The following is a 22,279-nucleotide window of genomic DNA, read 5'->3' as shown; positions in this document are numbered from 1 at the left end:
TCTAAGACTGGATCCTAGGGTAATAGCTCATACTTCCCTACCCGTTCCTCTAGCCCCAGTGATGGGATCAGGGAGCAAGGTGATTCAGTCAGGCTGGGATGCAAAGTCTAACACCTGGGGAAAAGCAGCCACTCCAATCAAGCTTGCCTTTTGTCTAGAACCTAAAGAGAGGAGCTCAGAAAAGTAAAACAGCTAATGCATATTACAAACCTAAAGCAAGGAGGCACAGGCGCACCAATCTTAATACGTTCACCCTAGACAGCTCCAAGAATCTGACACATAGAACTTGGTGCTGGCCAGAGACTGTACTACTTTGAGTGGGCAGGAACAAGGTGCTAGTCAGGGAACTCATGAGGAGGCCCACGTGCTTGTAATGCAAACCTCGATGCTCAGGCCAGCCATGAGCCCCACAGGCACGAGGAAAAGGAAAGCCTAGGTTATCGGGATACTTCCCACCAGACTCAGTCAGTGTTCTCTGAGACACGATACATCCTCTGCTCTTCATAGAGATTGAGCCCCATACCCAAGAAATCTACCAGTCCCGAGATCTGCCCAAAGCTTCACTACCTTAAGAGATCATGTGTTCCCCACAACCTGAGTGAACAGCCCCAGTTCTCCAACTCCCTCCAGACCTTCAGTCACCGTTTGAAATGTTCACACTTGGGGCTAGGGCATACATCGATGAGAGATAATAATGACATGGTCCCATCCTCAAGGATCCCATAGGTAGATTCTAATCTAGGAACTACTCTGAAAGACGGACAGGAAAAGATGGAATTGGTCTTGCTGTTTGTTGCTGTTCAGTTGCTAAATCCTGTCTTACTCTTTTGTGACTCCATGGACTGTAGCCCACCAGGCTCCTCTGTCCGTGGGATTTCCCAGGCGAAAATACTGGAATGGGTTGCCATTTCCTTCTCCAGGGGGTCTTTCCAACCCAGGGATCAAACCTGTGTATCTTGCTTGGCAGGCAGATTTTTTACCACTGAGCCACCTGGGAGGATGGAATTAGTCTTATTGCCCAGCAAATAATGTGCTGATTTTCCAGGTTCACACTAACCAAACAGCCAGCTTCAGTAGCAAGCTATGTAGTTTGCTTGCTTCAAAACTCCAAGAATGTGACTTAACTTCTCAATCTTCCATTTCCTCATTGTAAACTGGGGGCAATAAAAAACACTATTGAGAAAGATGAGCTGAGACTTCAAGATGTTGTCCCCCTCCTTCCTCTGTCCCATGAGTTATACTTCTTGACTATTTAGCCTGAGTTACCTCCTTCCTCATGAATATCCTTCCCTTATCCCTCCATTACTCCCCACCTCAACCTCTCCATTCTACCAAAGAAACACCCCTCCCCAACAAGAGTCTCTGCAGGACCCTTTACACTTATATTCTCTATCAACAAAAATATGCTGGACTTTGTCCAAGGGCTTTTATCAAATAAGAGACATTTCTCTGACGTCTATTATTTCACTTTAAATCCATCAATCAGATAAAGCTTCTTGATAAGTGTGAATAATGTCTCTCAATTAGGTTTTTAATTTGAAAATAAGGAGGGAAACAATCAAAGGAAGTGGTAGTTTTTAAAGGAGAAGGAAAGATAAGGTTAAGCCATCAAAATGATTAAAGACAGTACATCTTTTTCTTCTCTAAGCTAGGTATGTCATTTGTGTTTATGTAAACCCTTAAGAAGATGAGTACATTCTCCTTCCAAAAAAAATTTTTGTACTGATTGAATTCTCCAAAGATCTATGACTCAAGCATTACTCATACCTCTAATTGAATACCACCCTCTGACCCCACAGACACACTGGTGATGCTCATACCTTATTTCATTCATAAAGTGTTGCTGGGATACACGTGATAAATGCCAGAAACTTCTCCCGCTGGCCCAGAAACAAATACAATTAAATCCCACATCCTATCTTGGCCCTGCTTACAGCTTCCCTATACCTATACCAACAAATCCATGTTCTAAATGCTAAAGGATATTAGATGGAGGAGGACAGTGTAACCGTTTGGAGAGTATAGCCTTTACACACTATACTTTCATCTAGTCCCTGCTGCTGCTGCTGCTAAGTCACTTCAGTCGTGTCCGACTCTGTGTGACCCCATAGACGGCAGCCCACCAGGCTCCCCCGTCCCTGGGATTCTCCACTGTCCCAAATCTTATCCATTCACATGAACATGGGCACATTCTCCCAAAATGGTTTCCATATACCATTTTCCAATGTCCCCAACAACTATCTTATTTTCTCACCCCTAAAAGTCAGCCCGTCTCATTCCTCTTGTCAGCACCTCCCAGGGAGGTTGAGAAAGGTGTTTTGCAAGGTCAGGCCTGTGGGGCTAGGCCCTACTCTGCAGAAGTTACAGGTGCTCAGTTCGTAATTCCCTACTCTTTACACAAGGCAATGGGGACATACCCATAAAGCAAAGGGCCTTTGGTTCTTCTCCAGACACTGCATCTTTGTTGGGCCTTGCTCCCTGTCATTTGTCTATTTCTCTCATGAATGTTTCTAACCCATGATAATAAAGTTTGTATGTTCCTAAAGCCTTCTATTTCCTTCCTTCTTCAGCCAAGACTTCCCTGGTGGCTCAGATGGTAAAGAATCTGTCTGTAATGCAGGAGACCTGGGTTCAATCCCTGGGTTGGGAAGATCATGACTGAGGAACTTCTATTTTTTTACTTTCAGTCAAGGAGCTTGACTGTAGATTGCTTTTTCCCTCCTATCTTTTCCCTGTCCTTTTAAGTAGAAAGAAGTAATATAATCCAGGTAATAACTGAGCTTGTAATCAAGCCAAAGGAGCACAAATAGAGAGCCAATTTTGCTTTAATCACAACATCCGACTTTCAGACACCATTCTGGGTCTAACTCAGTCCCACTTGGGATATCCAGCCCTTTCAAGCTTCCTGGAAAGTAGACCTAGAATCAATCTATTTCAAAAATGGGCTAGACTTCCAAAGGATTACTCAAGGTCACAGTGGAGATACTGAGGTCAACCTCTTGTGCGGGGTCGGGGGAGGTGGTCTGAGGAATGCTGAAGAAACTGGAGATAGAATCTCCCCTTCCTGTATGCTTCTACCTCCCATCATTTTCAGCTGACTAGAAAATTCTAGAGAGTATATCTCCAAGGATATGAAATGCTCTGTTTGGTCAAAAAGTATGAGGAAGCTAGCTGTTGCTGTTGCTGCTGCTAAGTCACTTCAGTCGTATCCGACTCTGTGCGACCCCATAGACGACAGCCCACCAGGCTCCCCCATCCCTGGGATTATCCAGGCAAGAACACTGGAGTGGGTTGCCATTTCCTTCTCCAATGCATGACAAAGTGAAAAGTGAAAGTGAAGTCGTGTCCGACTCCTAGCGACCCCATGAACTGCGGCCACGAACTGCAGCCTACCAGTCTCCTCCGGCTATGGGATTTTCCAGGCAAGAGTACTGGAGTGGGTTGCCATTGCCTTCTCTGAGCAGCGTCTAACAAAACAAGAGGAAGTGGGCTGACACATCCCACCAGATTTTTCTGGGAATTTGCTGGAAAATGTTCTCAGCTTTACCCAGGTTTTCCTCCTAAATGTGTAATTTCTGGTATTTCCTCTCTAGTTCAACACTCTTCTCTTTAAAATCCAGGCTCTCTCATGATTTCCCTGGCAGTCCTGGAGTTAAGACTCCGAACTTCCAGTGCAGGGGGTGAGGGCTAGATCCCTCAGGGAACTAAGATCCCACATGCCTCCATTGCTAACTCTAAGTTGTCCCCTTCTCATGTGTTCAATACTAACTTCCCTGTCATGTCTTCCCACTGTTTCTTCTCCTCACCATCTCCACCAGTTTCTCCTTCTTCCTCAGGGCACATCCACCTTAGTCATTTCCTGATTTAAACGCCCTTTCCCCTCTGTGCACACCGCTCCTCACTCAGGTTCATTTCACTACTTCCCACATTCTGCAGCTGCCATTCCCTAATCCTTTCCCACCCAGTCACCATCCTCTGCAAGGCACAATTTCTTGGCCCTTTCCCTATCTGTTCTCATCTCCCCTTGGATCCATCTACTCTAAGACTGTTGCCCAAGCTCACTGTTCCTGGTCTCTCCCATATTCAGCCCACTGCTCCTCTCTGTCTTTGCCCTCCATAACCACTATCCCAAAGGTTTTTTGAGTTTCCCAGCCTCTCACGCTCCTTGACTCTCACCATCTCAGTAGACTGTCACTTGGCTCCAGAGTCTTGATTTTGTCTTTCCTTCATCCCCAGGCTCTCTTTTTCCTTCCTCCAGATTTCATGTCCCAGATCTCTTTCTTTTCCGCCCATCTTCCTAGTCCAGACCTTTTCTCCTTCTTAAATCTTCAGTTTATAGTTCTTGTTCTGAATCTCTCTACCCAGTCCACACAGATGAAGATTCCTGAGGGTTGTCCAGAATGACCTGCTGGTCCTTCCCTTCCTTTCCATTTTCGCCTCTAGACACCCTGGAATCTTCCTGTCTCCACGACACACCTGTGTCTCTTCTAGTTCTTAGATCGCGGCTCTGTGCACCGCTGGCTTTAAAACCAGGAGGCCCCAAATAGAGCCCTGCTAATCCCCATGGCATTTAGTTATCAGAGGACAGGCTGGCAACTAGGCTTCTTAATTTTCATAGTGACAAGGGGCCCTCGATTCTTAAAAGGTCATATGCTCTAGGCTAGAGGTCAAAGAATTAGAAGATGTATTCTTAAAACGCCAATTACTCTGTAGTCATTGGCCAAGGGATTCAAGAACATTGGTTTTGCCTAATATTAGGAGTAAACTGGGCTTTCTTTCTCTTTTGCCTACCTCAGCTCCACTTCCCATTCAGCCAGGAAGAAACCTTGAGGTGAACACAGCAAAGCAAACTCATAATGGCCAGACAAGAACGGTACTCATCTTTTACAATACATCAGTTTAATTAAACCAAAAAATACATCCATGAAAGTTTCAACTCCAGGAACTAAATTTGTCCTTATGTAAGGACCTTCTGCTTGACAAGCGATTGTTGCCGTAGTTGTTGTTGTTCAGTCACTAAGTGGAAGTGGAGTCGCTCAGTCGCGTCTGACTCTTTGCAACCCCGTGGACTGTAGCCCACCAGGCTCCTCCATCCATGGGATTCTCCAAGCAAGAATACTGGAGTGGGTTGCCATTTCCTTCTCCAGGGGATCTTCCTGACCCAGGGATCGAACCCAGGTCTCCCACATTGCAGGCAGATGCTTTAACCTCTGAGCCACCAGGGAAACCCTGTTCAGTCACTAAGTTGTGTCCAACTCTTTGTGACCCCATGAACTGTAGCACACTAGGCTTCCCTGTCCTTCACTATCTCTTGGAGTTTGCTGAAGTTCATGTTCATTGAGTTGGTGATGCCCATGACAAGCCATAGCAACATCTGTACTATACAGTCTATCCTTACACGACAGTCCATTACTACCTGCAGAAGACTGGGACTTCTAAAGCCTGAGCTTTCCAGTCCCCACACTGGAAACAGGGTCACAGGAAAGCATTTTACCTTGAGTAAACCAGTTGGTCTCCTCTAGTTTCAGTTTCTCCTCCTTTAAAAAGCGGCAGCTGAATTTCCAAGGTCCTTCCTCGTGCTATCTATGATTCTAAGAGTCATTATTAACAATAGACATAATGATGATAAAATGATTTTGAACTTCTTATCTCATTTTAGCATCAGAACAGCCCTACATTATGGAAAAAGTGATTATCCTTATGCTCCTTTTACAAAAGAAAAACCTTGATGAAAGACACCAAGTGACATGCCCAAAGTCACTTGGCTCAGAAGTGGTGGGGCTGGGGAGCTGTGTTCCGACCTCTGCCACCACTCCACAGGAGGCATCCACTGAGAGGCACGGGGTGCCTGGATAATTTGTCCCAGGAAGTGAGATTCTGAGAATTTTTCCCACATTTGTGTTCAGAGGGGGACAGCCTAAGGAAGGACAAGAGGGCCAGGTGGGCCTGGAAACGGCCCCAGGGTAGAGGAAGAGATAGAGGCAGAGGAAGAAGCTATGGCGTTTAGAAGACAGACAGCAGCATTGGGTAAGGCAGCTCTATGTAGGCCCCCATTTAGTGACTCACTCCCCTTTCAGTTACCTTAAGAAAAACACAGGAAACTTTTATCTGCCATCCAGATAAATAAAATAACTTGCTTGAGATCAGTCAGTTCGTCATTGATAAAGCTGACACTTAGTTCCAGGTTTTCTGACTCCTGCTTTGGTGCCTTTTTTTAAAAAATCAATCATCAAGACATCTTTTAATGAAATACATCAACTAACAGGTAGGTGAAAGCACATTTTAACAGATCAATCCTTAGATAAAACATAGCACTCATTCATCTCATATAAATGCAAAATTTTAAAAGCACTTTTTTTTCCCAGGACTTCTCTGGTGATCCAGTGGCTATGACTTTGTGCTCCCAATGCAAGGGGAGCACAGGTTCAATCCCTGGTTGAGGAATTAGATCCCACATGCCAAAATTAACACCTGGCACAGCCAAATAAAAAAATTTAAAAAAAATTTTTTTTTCCTTGTAATAAGAACTTTTAGGATGTACTCTTAACTTTCATACATAACAGAGCAGTATTAAACTTCAGTGCCGTTTTTATTCCTTTATGGTATCACTGCAGAGAAGACGATGGCACCCCACTCCAGTACTCTTGCCTGGAAAATCCCATGGATGGAGGAGCCTGGTAGGCTGCAGTCCATGGGGTCGCTAAGAGTCGGGAACGACTGAGCGACTTCACTTTCACTTTTCACTTTCATGCATTGGAGAAGGAAATGGCAACCCACTCCAGTGTTCTTGCCTGGAGAATCCCAGGGACGGGGGAGCCTGGTGGGCTGCCGTCTCTGGGGTCGCACAGAGTCGGACACGACTGAAGCGACTTAGCAGCAGCAGCAGGTGCATGGTATCAATGAATCACTCTTGAATCTTCAACACAGTCGTTATGCATTGGGTATGGTGAAGGGGAGGGAGAGGAAGACCAAGATGCTAAAATCAGTTAAGTATTCAGACTAAACTGATAAATTAGAAAATCAAAAGTATTGAATAAACTCTTCCCAGGACCACTGAAGGCTCCAAATGGAAAATGAGTTTAAAATAATTGCCTCATTTTTAACCTTATGCATCAGTTGAATTTTTACCACATGCTCTTATGACACTAATAAATTTTTTAAAATAGTTTGAAATTAAATTGATAATGCTAAGTGAGTACATGCTAGCTCTTTATTGTCTATGTTTCTGGAGTCTATAATTTTTGTCAACCCTCTCCATCTGTAATTACATAGATTCATAAACTCGTGACCGTAGAAATTAAATTACTTATCCAAAATTACAAAAATAGACTAACCATTACGGTGCAATTGGAAAACTACAGACTTTAAAGTCGGGGTTGACCAAGGTTTGCATCTCAGCTCTCCAACTTACTACGTGATGATGGGCACCACAGGGCACCTAAATGAACCTCTCTGAGGTTTGAATTACTCTTCTGATTTCTACAAGGCACACAAAGAATAATACCTTTAAGGAGTGAATGAGATAAAGGATGAGAAAATACTCAGCAGACTACTGCCAGGCAGCCTCCATTTTTATAGAGAAGAGCTTAGGCTCAGGCTTTCTTCTCTTACCCCCTACCCATTCCTCAATTGACTTCAATCGGGATAATGCAAAAATGCCCTCGCCACATTCGACAGTCTCACTTCACCTTTCTGCAGCATTTCACACCACTGACCACACCTCTGTTCTCTCAAAAATGTTCGCTCCTCTGGTTTCTGTGACAGATATTGCTCTCTTCTAATTTGCCACCCACTTCTCAGTGCCCCCCACCCCCGCACTTTCTTTTTCAGCCTCCTTCACGAGGCCCTCCTCTTCCTTCTTAGATATCAGTGTTCTACAGAGGACGGTTTATCAGACGGCCAGTCAGAATGTTTAGCAGCATTTGCATAGTATTAAATAGAAAAGAAATGATAGGCTAGGATAAGACAGGATGACACAAAAAAATATATCAGAGGGCATCACTGTCTAAAAGGACTCTATACTGTTTCATAAAATTTTTTGTTTTAGTTACATGTACATGGATTTGTGTGAGTGTATGTGTTCTGGGGCATAATAAAAACTAATTTTTTTTCTGTGGGTTGTGGTCAAAAATACTGCCCTAAAGTATGCCTTTCTCTCTCCTCATATTTTCACCATGAATGATCTTAAACACCCCCACACCATATACTACCAACTATGAGCTAAAAATGCCCATACCCGTATCTGAAAGCCAGACATCTCACTTGAAAGCCAGGTTGATATATTTGGCTGCCCTGAAATAGCCATCCCTATGTGACTCGCAGGAATCTCAATTGTAAAATGTACAAATCTGAGCTTATAGTTCCCCATCAATCTTCTGCTCTTCCTGTTCCACCTATCTAGCTAATGGTGGTGCCGACTCATTTATTAATTTATTTATTCCACAGGCCCATAAATACATATCATATACCAGGAAATGTGCTAGGCATTTGAGACAAGAGATCATGAAGATACCGTATCTGCTCTGGATTATGGTGAGAAATAGAAAATAAACAGAATCATAAAACAAAACAAGCTGAATGACTGTGAGGTAGGTCCAGTGTGCTATAATATCCAAAAATATGGGCAAACTAATCCAGGCTGCGAGGCCTGAGTTTCCCAGAGCTGCAGACCTAACCTGAGTTCTAAAGTAAGAACTGTTGTTAATCAGAGCAAAGGAGGTTGGGGCAGGGAGAATGTATGGTTGTGTGTGTGCTGGGGAAACACGGATAGGAAGGCACACTAAAGACTTTGGAGGGGTGACAACAAGCAAATATATAGCTCTGTGTGTGATACTGCAAGATACGAGGGGTTGCTCAAGTCCAAAGGCTCAGGCAGGGAATGACAAAGAATATGGCTGGAAAGACCACATCTTAGAGACCGTTATATGTCATGTTAAAGGGCTTCGATTTTCATCCTGCAGCAGATGCAGAGGCAGTGAAAGGTTTTAAGTAAGGGAGAAACTATGATTTGATTTGCATTTTTGATAGATCACTCTGGATGTTGCATGGTAGATAACTTCAAGAGGTCACAGCGAGGAGGCTTTGGCAGTCATCAAGGTAAGTTATGATGAGATCTGGACCCCAGAAATAGAACTGATTACACAACAGAAATTGGAAAGAAGACTGATTTGATATATCCTGGGGAGAAGGAACAGACCATCCAGTCACTTAAGCTGGAAACATGGAGCCTGTCAACGCTCTTTTCCTCACCTTTATCTTCCAAATTTAATCAGCTACTGAGTTCTACCAATTCTGCCTCTTCACTAGCTCTCACATCTGTCCCTCACTCTCCATTCTCACTGCTTTTAGTTCCTTTGTTTTCCTCTTTTTAAACCATGGTGATTTGAAAATTCAGTAAATTTAGTAACCCCTCACTTGTCTACCTGTACCCATCCCTTTTCCCCTTCCACCCATCTGCCATGCCACCAACAAGAGCAATTGTGATTTTTCTGGAAGGTGAAACCCCTCAGTGTTCCCCTGTGGCCTAGTTCAGTTGAGTTCAGTTTAGTCACTCAGTCGTGTCCAACTCTTTGAGACCCTATGGACTCAGCATGCCAGGCTTCCCTGTCCCTCACCAACTCCCGGTGCTTGCTCAAACTCATGTCCATCAAGTCGGTGATGCCATCCAACCATCTCATCCTCTGTCGTCCCCTTCTCCTCCTGCCCTCAATCTTTCCCAGCAGCAGGATCTTCCCAATGAGTCAGTCCTTCACATCAGGTGGCCAAACTATTGGAGTTTCAGCTTTTGCGTCAGTCCTTCCAATGAACAGTCAGGACTGATCTCCTTTAGGATGGACTGGTTGGATCTCCTTGCAGTCCACGGGACTCTCAAGAGTCTTTTCCAACACCACAGTTCAAAAACATCAGTTCTTTGGTGCTCAGCTTTCTTTATAGTCCAACTCTCACATCCATACATCACCACTGGAAAAACCATAGCCTTGACTAGATGGACCTTTTTTGGCAAAGTAATAATGTCTCTGCTTTTTAATATGCTGTCTAGTTGGTCATAGCTTTTCTTCCAAGGAGCAAGCGTCTTTTAATTTCATGGCTGCAGTCACCATCTGCAGTGATTTTGGAGCCCCCAAAAATAAAATCTGTCACTGTTTCCATTGTTTCCTCATCTATTTTCCATGAAGTGATTGGGACTGGATGCCATGATCTTAGTTTTCTGAACGCTGAGTTTTAAGCCAACTTTTTCACTCTCCTCTATCACTTTCATCAAGAGGCTCTTGAGTTCTTCTTCACTTTCTGCCATAAGGGTGGTGTCATCTGCATATCTGAGGTTACTGATATTTTTCCCACCACCTACGATCTGATCCCTGCCACTTTTTTCAATTCACTTACTAATATTCTCTACCCCTAACCCCATTCCATGCCATGCCAAAGTACTTATAGTTCTCTATAATAGACACCCAAAAAAGCTACCACCAACAACACAAAAGCTGTTCTAGTCCCATGCTAACATGCTTTGAGATGCAATGCTTCCTCTCTCTGGAAGGCCCTTCCCTTCTCCCTACCCTCACATCTTCCTGGAGGATTGTTTCCCTCCTGGAAGATTCAGCTCAGCCATCTCCTTTTCTATCACATTTCCCTGACTTCCCCCACAATGCTAAGCAGACTGGATCCCTGTGCAGGTGGCTATTGCAGCGCCGAGGACACTGTATTGCAATCAATTTTGTTCATGTCTGTCTCCTAAATCAGATGGTGAGCAACTCAGTTCCTTCTACCTCATCAGTCTGAGCAGTGTCTGGCACATGAAAGTTGCTCAATTTATATTTGTTGGGGGGGAAAAACTGAATAGACAAACAAACTGACTAGAACAGGTTCTCTGCCTCCCTTACCCAGAGATTGTTCCATGGTATCACAATCATTTATTTTTATAATGGAAATATTAGAAGGAAATCCTTAAAATGAGACCTAAGAACTGGAGACGTTTCCTGCTGTTCTACCTCAAAGGGTAGTTGGAGCATTCATCTTTCTCCAGAGTGCCAGTGTTTACATCCAGTCTACTGATTACTTCCTAATAGATGGGTTCCCAGAAGCTTAAAGAACATAATTTAAAACAAAACTAATCTTCCTCCCTTCCAAAATACTTCACCCCACAGAAACAGTCTCCTATCTCCACTACTTGTTCCACGCTGCAGCATTTTCTAAGTCCATCAGTCAAAACCCCAAACTCTGAGTGGCCCCTGCCTTCTGACTCTCGGCCCTCCCATCACCAACACCAAACTCAGAGTCTCCTTTCCATTTCCAACACCATCGCCCAACTCAGGACTGTCTGATTTTGTTTCTGGATTTCTAAATCAGCTTTGAATGACCTTCTTTAGAATAAGCTCTAAAAATAATTCAGAATCTGAAATCTCACTCCCATCCTCCCAAATAATAATTCTCCAAGTTTAATATGTGTTTGAATAGTAGGGGCACTCATCAAGTGAGTACTATGTGCCAGGCACCATTCAAAGCACTTTAAGTAGATTAATTTATTTAAGCCTCACATCACACAACCCTAGGGGATATGTACTACTCTTATCTGTATTTTCCATTCAAGGAGAATAGGATATTGAGAGGTTAAGCAACCTGCCCAAGGACACACAGCCAGTAAGTACCTATTCATCTACATCAACACACATTTTCACATGTTATATGTGAAATATAACATACGCAAACATGTCTTTTTAGTTTTTTCTCTTACTTTACACAATAGGGATAACAATATGTGTATTATCTTTGCATTTCCTCTTAACAGTGCATCTTGGTTATCTTTCTTTGTTGGTACATATAAATTCACCTCCTTCTTTTTAAGTATTAAATGTTATTACAACGTATGACTATAGCATAATTTATTTGACCAATTCACTGTTGATGGATATTCAGATTATTTTCCATTTTTCACTACTGTAAACAATGATGTGATTCTTGTACATAAATCATGGCACTCGTGTGACTAGATCTATAGCACAGGTTGGTGGAAATAGCACTACTGGTATTTCCATTTTTAATTTTGACACATCCTGCCAACGTATCTGCAAAAAAGACTGCACCAATTTACATTCTTACTAACAATAAATAAAGGTGCCTGTTTTCCCAAATGCTTGCCAACACTTGCCAACACTGGATATTATCTGTCATTTTAATTTTTAAAAATCTTGGATTTCTTTGTTGCTTTATCTTGTATTTCTCAAAATTTAAATGGAGCAGATCTTTTCAGATGTTTATTGGACAACCATACCTTTTCTAAAAATTCCTACTCATACCCTTTGTGTAATTTTCTATTGAATTGTCTTTTACATTATTTATTGAATATTCTGCATATTAGCAATTTAAAACTTGGCTATGTTATAATTAAATTATCATAATCTGTAACATACTTTTAAATTTTGCCTTAATGGCATCTACAAAAAAATCATACAGTAACCTTCTGTATAGCACAGGGAACTCTGCTCAATACTCTGTAATACTGAGAAATGGGGAAAGACCTTGAAAAATAATAGATATATGTATGCTGCTGCTGCTACTGCTGCTAAGTCGCTTCAGTCGTGTCCGACTCTGTGCGATCCTATAGACAGCAGCCCACCAGGCTCCCCCGTCCCCGGGATTCTCCAGGCAAGAACACTGGAGTGGGTTGCCATGTCCTTCTCCAATGCATGAAAGTGAAAAGTGAAAGTGAAGTCGCTCAGTCGTGTCCGACTCTTAGCGACCCCATGGACTGCAGCCTACCAGGCTCCTCCATCCATGGGATTTTCCAGGCAAGAGTATTGGAGTGGGGTGCCATTGCCTTCTCCGAGATACATGTATATGTATAACTGAATCACTTAGCTGTACACCTGATACTAACACAACATTGTAAGTCAACTATAGCCAATATAAAATAAACATGTAAACAAAGAGGGAAAAAGAGAAAATAAAAATCATGTAAACTAGCCAGCCCTTCCTTTTAGAGATTGTGAGTTTGGGGGTCTCACATAGGAAGGTTTTTCCCACGCTGAGATTAAACATACTTTCTATAGTTTTTAACAATTTCTTTTAGTTTCGTTTTATTTATAAAATTTAGCTCGTCAGTCCATCTGAAATTTATTTTTGTATATGGAATAAGGAAGGGCTTGAGCCCACCCCAACTGTCAAACAGATATCAAACTATTGTAATGCCATCCATTAAGTAGTTGAATCCCGGGGCATTGATTATAAGTATGGTGTACGACATAGTGCATCATTCCTCATACACTAAATTCTCACATGGGTTTGTGACTGCTACACTCTCTCTTGTTCCTTGAAACTATCTACATGTTTCTATGTCAATGCCTCAACATTTTCACTGATACATTTTTTTTCACGTTCTTTTTTTTTTTTAATTTATTTTTAATTGGGGGAGAATTGCTTTACAATGTTCTGTTGGTTTCTGCCAAACAACACCACGAATGGGCCATAATCACACAGGTACCACTTCCCTCTTGTGCCCCCCTCCCCTCCCCTCACCCACCCCTCTAGGTCGGATATAGAGAACAGACTTGTGGGCACAGTGGAGCAAGCAGGATGAAAGGAGAAAGTAGCGCTGACTTACATCCACTACCATGTGTAAAACAGATAGGTTCTGAGAAGTTACTGCTGCAAGTTTAAAGTAACTTAGGGACAATGGAAAAACTCACTATCACCTCTCCACGTGTTTTTTAACACTGTGGCTACTCTTGACTTTATTTTCCAATGGATTGTTAGAACCGACTGATCAAGTTCCATAAAACAAAACATTGGAAGTTAGCATGGGATTGCACTGAATTTGCAGATTCAGAGGGGAAAAGAGTTAACATCTTTGCTGCACTGAATCTGAGGATTAATAGCAATTAATTCATTCACATAACATTCTGCTTCAAAAATTTTGCCACTGACATTGGGATAAAGATAAAACTCTTCAGTGTCTGATTTTCACATCCTATCCTCTCAAATTTGGCTTAAAGTCACCTCACTGAATTTATTTCCCTTTACTCTTATCCACAAAGTTTCTCAAACAAAGTAATCCTTCATTACCTTTGCTAGGCATGCTTTGCAATTAGAAGAGAGAGAAAGCAGATATATCCTTTGTCCACACACCTTCCCTCTGAAGCACTGGCTTTGTGGGTCTATCTGCGGTCCACCATCACCCTTCAGCAAAGCAAGCATAGGTGTATTCTCTCTTATTAAAAAGCTCTGATGTTGAGGGCAAAAGGAGGGGATTTCTATGACTAAGTAACCTATGACAACATACTGCTCCTTCAGCATTCCTAGGCCAGAGAACTTGGTGTCCAACAGGACAACAGATAACAGGATCCAGAACTTGAAGAGGTCTTGTGTCCATATATGCTAAGTTGCTTCAGTCATGTCCAACTCTTTGTGACCCTACGGACTGTAGCCTGCCAGGCTCCTCTGTCCATGGGATTCTCCATGGACATGTTCACTCGTTCAGACAACAGAAAATGAAATGGTCAGATGGCATCACCGACTCAATGGACATGAGTTTGAGCAAATTCCTTGGGATGGTGAAGGACAAGGAAGCCTGGTGTGCTGTACTCCATGGGGTCAAAAAGAGTTGGACACGACTTAGCGACTGAACACATCCATGGAGACATGTTCCCATGCCCACAGAGAATCCCATGGATAGAGGAGCCTGGCATGCCACAGTCCATACAGTTCATACAGATCAATCCATATAGTTCCCCTGATCTTCCAGGGGAACCTTCCTGACCCATGAATCGAACCTGCATCTCTTATGTCTCCTGCATTTGCAAGTGGGTTCTTTACCACTAGCACCACCTGAGAAGCCCTTAAAGAGGTCTTACTGGCACCCAAACTTGTAACATTCAGGATACATTTCTCACAGAATCTCTGACAAGAGGAGATGAATATTAAAAAGCATCAGAAGAGGTTAGAAGAACTAAGATAGTAGTACCTGAAAAGAAAAGACTGAAGTTAAACTGAAAAATGCTTCAGAGGAGCTGGGAGCCAGTTCAGCCAAGAATCTGGCAAGAGCCTGCATTACAACAAAGCAGCCACAGAGAGGGAGCAGAGGACCAGGAATGGCGAGGGGTCAGAGTGACCACACGAGGGCAGCAGAGAGCAAGCTAAACAGAAACGCTCTGGGTAAGCGTGAACAGGTTATTGGAACCAAACGAACTGTATGGCCAAAGTTATGGTTTTTCCAGTAGTCACGTACTTATGTGAGGGTTGGACCACAAAGAAGACTGAATTCCAAAGAATTGTGGTGCTGGAGAAGACTCTTGAGAGTTCTTTGGAGTGCAAGATCAAACCAGTCAATCCTAAAGGAAATCAACCCTGAATTGGAATGACTGATGCTGAAACTCCAATACTTTGGCCAGTGAAGAGCTGAATCACTGGAAAAGACCCTGATGCTGGGAAATATTGAAGGCAGGAAGAGAAGGGGATGACAGAGGATAAGATGGTCAGAGGGCATTACCGAGTCAATCAATGGACATGAGTTTGAGCAAATTCCTGGAGATGATGAAGGACATGGAAGCCTGGTGTGCTGCAGTCCATGGGGTCAAAAAGATTTTGAATACAACTTAGCGACTGATCAACAACCTAGACCCAAAAAGCACTGTCTATTCAGACAGTGGGCACAGAGCAAGATTGTATTGCACAACAGGTAGAAGAGAGAAATATTCCACACACATCTGCTCTAAGGTGAAGGGGCACAGAGAGAGGTAACTAACATGGGTTGAATTCTTAGCTAGGAGTTTTGCATAAATGTCTTCATTTAATCTTCACGACAAGATGGAAAATAACAAAGTGGAACACTTAACAAGTGAAAAGATTGATCTCAAATAAAGGAAGTGGCACAGTTGATATTCAAGCCCAGGAAAGTCCAACTTCAAAAGCCATGCTTTGTCCTGCACTATGCTATAAGATGGAGAAGGCAATGGCACCCCACTCCAGTACTCTTGCCTGGAGAATCCCATGGATGGAGGAGCCTGGTAGGCTGCAGTCCATGGGGTCATGAAGAGTGGGACACGACTGAGCAACTTCACTTTCACTTTTCACTTTCATGCATTGGAGAAAGACATGGCAACCCACTCCAGTGTTCTTGCCTGGAGAATCCCAGGGATGGCAGAGCCTGGTGGGCTGCTGTCTCTGGGGTTGCACAGAGTTGGACACGACTGACGCGACAGCAGCAGCAGCAGCACTCTATAAGAAGTCAAGAATGGCTCCTTGCCGCTGGACCCAGAGCCTGTTTAACTTCCTTAGAAGAGGACACACAGCCACTCCTGGCCTCCTTCGTGCACACCACACTAACCAGGGTTTCAGGTGGTGAGAGGTAGTGGGGAACTACTCCACAAAGAAGCCTTCAGACTGGACTCTCTGCTGGCAAATCTCATCAAGTGTCACCTGGCAAGGGAATGCTACTGAACGGGTAGCAAGCTCCAGAATTTCAGGGCATAGAATCGTCTTAGGACCAACATGGATCACAAGTGATCATGAGTCAGACAAGGAAGACAGCTTAAAAATCAAGGAGAGCAGAACAATATACAAGAAAGCCTGGAACAGTGTCTCATGTTCAACTCATAACCATCAGTTGTGGCCTCTCTTACCTCCCGGAACCTGTTCTGAACTCAACTATCTAAGAGGAAAGAATCAGGGAAGAGGTTCTGAAATGATAAAGGAATTGGCAGAAGGTTAAGAATTAAGATACTTTACCTGACATATAGGAGGTTAAGGAGCAATTTAATAACAGTGTTGCAGCCTCTAGAGAGATGTGTCCTAAAGGCTAGGAAAGAGAAAGAGAGGTCTTCTTTCATGAACCAGAGGGAAAAGCCTTATGATAGTAGGAGGTTCTTGGTTGTAAAATCAATGTGTCAAATGAAAGAATGTGGACATTCTTCCAGATGTGATGAAGGAGAGAGTCCTATTCCATGAATTCGTTCAAACAACATTTAATAAGCACCAATTCCATGGCAGCAACCTAATGCGCACCGTCCTTTCAGTTTCTGCCAACACAACTTGGCAGATAAATTGACAGGGCTTCTTTCTTCGTGAAGCTTGTATCTACTGGGAGAAGGAATACAGACAACAAATAAACCAATGATAAATTATTTTTAAAAATAGCAGAAAATGCTAACTGATCAGAGAAGGAATCCACTTCAATAGTCTTGCCTGGAAAATCCCATGGACAGAGGAACCTGGCGGGCTACAGTCCAAAGGGTTGCAAAGAGTCAGACACGACTGACGACTGAGCAGAGGAGCTAATGGATTACAAGGGAATGGGAAGGCTTCTCTGAGGAAGAGACATTCAAACTGAGATGTGCAAGCAAGAGCAGCTTTGCATAGAGCAGAGAGGGAAGTTTAAGATCAGGAGGACCAGCCAGTGCAAAGGATTAGGATGGGCATGAGCTTGGTTGTTAGAGGTACAAAAAGGACAAGCTGGGAGTGACAATGTGGCCAAAAGGTAAGACAAGGTCAGAGATATAGGCAAGGCTCTTGTTTTACAAACAAGGTCAGCCATCACCGAGAGGAAGAGTCGAGGAAATTATCTGTTGAAAGATTCAGTGATATGTTTTGGTTTTAAAACTTAACACAATAGACTATTTACAGATACAGTTCTCTCAGGAATTAGTGAGTTCCTTGTAAGGATCCACAAGCTGTGGTGTGCTGTTTCTCAGGAATGTCAGGACTGAGGCGTCCTCTGGGAGCACTTAGTAGCAGTGAGGTCAGGAATTTTTATTATTACCCTATGGAATGAGAAACTCCAGGATACCTGTATTATTTTTAACAAGTGCCCCCCACCTCAGGGCTTCCTTGATATCAAGACTTCTCTGGTAGCTCAGTTGGTAAAGAATCCACCTGCAATGCAGGAGATCCCAGTTCGATTCCTGGGTTGGGAAGATCTGCTGGAGAAGACATAGACTACTCACTCCAGCATTCTTGGGAGTACCAGCTCAGCTGGTAAAGAATCCACCTGCAATGTGGGAGACCTGGGTTCGATCCCTGGGTTGGGAAGATCCCCTGGAGAAGGGAAAGGCTACCCACTTTAGTATTTTGGCCTGGAGAATTCCATGGACCGTATAGTCCATGGGGTCACAAAGAGTCGGACAAGACTGTGTGACTCTCACTTCACTTTCCACATAAGTCTTATGATCAGGAACAGGTGGATGTATAGGTTTCTCTGCATGACCAAGAACTCCATCAGTTACTGTGTAACTTGTAGGAAGTTACCAAATTTCCTGAGCCTCATTCTTCATGTGTAAAATGGAAATGCTAATACCTACAAGATACAGGGCTATACATGAAGACTGAGTGATGTAAGCACATGCAAAGTGCCAGGCACACAGGAAGCGCTCCATGGATATCGAAGGACGGTGTGACCAGTCACCCTTCAGTATCCACAGGGACTGGTTCAAGGCCCCCACCCCCGCCCCAGGATACCAAACCTGCAGATGCTTACATGCCTCACAGCTGGCCCTCCACATGGTCAGGTTCCGCATCCCCCTATACAGAGGGCTAATTGTATGTTTGTTGGGAAAACTCCACATGTAAGTGGACCAGGGCAGTTTAAATTTGTGTTTTTCAAGGGTCAACTGTATATGAACTTCATGAATGAATGAAAAGCTAAATATATACATCCAATTCGTTCTCTGCAATCCTGTTTTGAGCCTGCAGAGAGCTCTCTTACCACCAGCAGAGAGCCCGGATCTCAGAGAACGGAGGCGAGATCTGGTACCAAAACCTAGTCTCCACCCACTGCCTCCTACTTAGCCTTTCCTCTTCCCTCCTGCTCAACTAGCCTAGCTATTCAGACTCATGACTACCCCATCCCTTCCCACCCCTTTCTTCCCCTAAAATGGGAAAGAGCATGCTCAACTTTCCTTCCTCTCCAGCCTGGCCTGGAGATGACCCCAGCTGCTTGCTGGGGAGATGGTCTGAGTAATGGTTGCCCTTAAATGGAGGCTGTTTCTGCCAGGAACTGTGTGGAGACCAACCTCATCCCAGTTTGTCTGGATTTTTCAATTTTAGCACTGAAAAGTCCTAGAAAATGCCTCTGGCAAGCTGGGACAACTGGTCAGGGTACCTAGCCCCTTCTGCATACAACTTAATGTTGCTTGGCGCCACTGCTTGGGTCTGTATGCTCCACAGCATTGTCTACGCATTGTCTATATACTGACGTCTGGGTCCAACTACAGTAGCCTGGGGTTATCTCCAAACTACCTATAGAATCGGACAAGACCACCCTCAGTGGGTCCTACTCAATGTCATGGAGCTGGATTGATGGTCCCCAGAATGGTCAGACTTCTGAGTCAAATGCCGTGTAGCCTGCAGTCCACCCATTCACTACGGCAGGAGTTACCACCCTACAATGCAAATCTGGCCCTAACATTTCCCTGCTAAAACCCTTCAGTGACTCTTTGTCATCGGGATAAAGAGCAATCTCCAGCAAAAACTCCCTTCACAATCTAGCCACAGCAGATTCTGTTTCTTGCTTTTGGATATGCTGTTCCCTTTTGTAATACCTTTCATCCCTTTTACAGTTGGCCAACTCCCTAGTCATTTATTAACGTTTTCTATAAATTTAGGCCCTGCCTCTTCCCCAATTCTAAGGTGCCTTATATATCACTGCACTGTGGCATTTATCACATGGAATAGTGATTCTGCATTCGCCTGTCTTTCCTACTGGACTATCAGTTCCTTGAAGGTAGGTTACATGACTTACTTACCTTTGAATTCTCTAGAGGCCAGCTCTAGACATGGCATTTTTAAAATCTTCACTCTTACTAATGATTCTAATAAGTAAGCCATTAGTGTCAGTTCAGTCGCATCCATAAGCATTATCCTATCCCTGACCCTTGCATTATTCCTCTTAGACAAGATGAGGCTCAAAACCAGGGTGGGAATTGGAGATGGGGTAAGAGCATCCACTGATCATTTTGTTTTGTAATTATAAAAATGAAACCTGGGTTTATAGATTTTTTTTTTTATAGACCGCAACAGAACAGCTGGGTCAAAACAGCCACTTTCAACTAGCACCGTGCACCGCACATAAAAACTCGATAAACTATAAATACATGAATGAATGATAAAAGAGTTCCATTCTGGACAAATGATTTTTTTGTCTTCTTATACTTAAGTGTGACTATAAAATGGCAAAACCCTGATTTGATTTTGTTTGTACTAACAAATAGATCAGAATGCCACTGCTCAGAAATTTTCTAGGACTCTGGGCCTTCAGAACCAACATATTAGTCAACCTCTAAGCCCTTACTATTACTTAATAGGCAACTCTCATCTTTCTTTGTATTACCCAACATGAACTGTCACTTATCCATAAGACTTGGATCCCCAAAGGCCTTTGGCTATTTTCAAAATTAAAAGCTAACCTCCAAGGATGGAAATTTTCCACAACTGAAGATATGCAAAAGGAAATGGCAGGCTCTAAGTCAATTCCAAGAATTAAAAAATGTTATCTTAAATAAGTGGATGAAAATATGTGTATTAGAGTCATTCACCTAATTTGGCACACACTGCATCTATATGAACACATACAAACTCAGGGAGTATACCAACGAAGTCAGATTATATACATGTTTGTGTTTCTGAAAAAAAAAATTGATCAAGCCTGTGTGTTTGTAAATATATCACTGCAGCTTAATTCAGTAGAATTAACTGAGAATCAGCTATTTTTCTCTTTCTAAGCTAAGCACTGGGAATAATAAGATTCATGAAATATCATTCTTGCCCTCCGTGAGCTCACAAAAGAGAAAACATGTAGACAAACTATCACAACACAGGGAAAAAGGTGTAACAGCCGAAGGATATATTCAATACGATGGTAGCACCTAGCGAGGAGTGATTAACTCTGTATAGGAGGCTTCACAGAGTCAACGACACCTAATCAAAGTTTGGATGAATAAACACAAGCACAAGTTTCACCAGGCTTAATGAGATGGGCAATCCAGGTATAGAAAATGGTATACGTAAGGACACTGAGGCATGAAACAATGCAGAGAGCTCGGGAAATTACAAGCCCTTTGATATTGCTGGGACCCAGGATGTAAGGGGAGGGGTGCAGAGATTTTTCGTTGGAGAGGCCACAGATATCCATGTAACCAAATGTGTATTTTCGTTTGTGGATGATTATGGGTGTCTTTCCCATATACATCAGTCGGCCTATCGCAGAAGCAAGAGCAGCACACATACTCATTACCTGATTTTATTTTTGCCTGAATTTATCACATAAAAGTTCCCAGGTCTCCATTCATATTTGTTCTATTCCCCTATTATGCTCTCCCCTTTAGCTCACTTCCCCCCATTTGCTAGCTATCTTGCTCCTTTTCCCCTTGTATAGTCGCCTCCTATATCGATCTGGGTCCATCTGTAGTCTTATAGGTCATCCTTCTTTCTAATATCAAGCAACTCCCCTTCTCTCCTTTAGAACAAAGCTCATATGATCTCCTCTCTAACAAGCCTCCTTGTCTAAGTCTAGTGGTTAAAAATTGATGCTGTGTAGTAAGACCAATCTGTCTTGGAAACCTGTGTCTCTCATTCAACATCTTTGTGATTTTGGCTTCTCTGGGCCTTGCTGTCCTCATCTGTAAAATAGGGGTAAAGGCATACCGCATGGGGGAACTTGTGAATGTTAAAAAGGACAACAAAGAGTTTAGCATGGAACCTGGCAGATCATTGCTAAGTCTAAGTCGCTCCAGTCATGTCCGACTCTGTGTGACCCCATGGACAGCAGCCCACCAGGCTCCTCCGTCCATAGGATTCTCCAGGCAAGCATACTGGAGTGGGGTGCCATTTCCTTCTCCATACTTACGCTAGTGTTGGCCCCAAAGTTCATTTGGGTTTTTTGTAACATTTCGTGGAAAACCCCAACAAACTTTTGGGCCAATCAATATATTTCCAGGAAGTGACAGATCATTAGCCTTTAACAATTATTGTTCATGATAAATTCAAATTGTCTAGAGAGCTTCATGCCTAAGTCACATGCATATATATGGTGATTTCACTGGTAGGTGTTTATTTTGACTTTAAGTGCTTCATTGTGGGAGGTTGGACTGCTGTGCTGCAAAACTCCAATGGGAACAATGCCCCCAGGGGTGGCTCAATATGGAAAGTCTGGGGAGGAGAGAAGCCTTTTCCTTTTAGTTTGCTCCTTTCCATAGTTTGAGTATTTTAACTCTATAAACACATGACTTTAATGTTTTAAAGTGGCAATGGGATTTCTGGGCAGGGAGAATTTGGGCTTTTTGTTGGCTTGTTTGGT

General features: G+C 43.1%; 1 long non-coding RNA gene across 1 annotated transcript in view; it reads right to left on the bottom strand.

Moving 5' to 3' along the window:
- Window positions 1–16,943: 16,943 nt before the first annotated feature.
- LOC123333959 overlaps window positions 16,944–22,279 on the bottom strand; it is a 29,159-nt gene continuing 23,823 nt past the window's right edge. Inside the window, exon 3 of the long non-coding RNA XR_006551571.2 lies at window positions 16,944–17,070. This is a non-coding gene — a long non-coding RNA (uncharacterized LOC123333959). The remainder of the gene's footprint in view (window positions 17,071–22,279) is intronic.

The sequence above is a fragment of the Bubalus bubalis genome, chromosome 6 (assembly GCF_019923935.1).
Source record: "Bubalus bubalis isolate 160015118507 breed Murrah chromosome 6, NDDB_SH_1, whole genome shotgun sequence".
Taxonomy (NCBI): domain Eukaryota; kingdom Metazoa; phylum Chordata; class Mammalia; order Artiodactyla; family Bovidae; genus Bubalus; species Bubalus bubalis.
The sequence above is the reverse complement of the archived record's forward strand: the minus strand, read 5'-3'. Positions and strand labels throughout refer to the sequence as shown.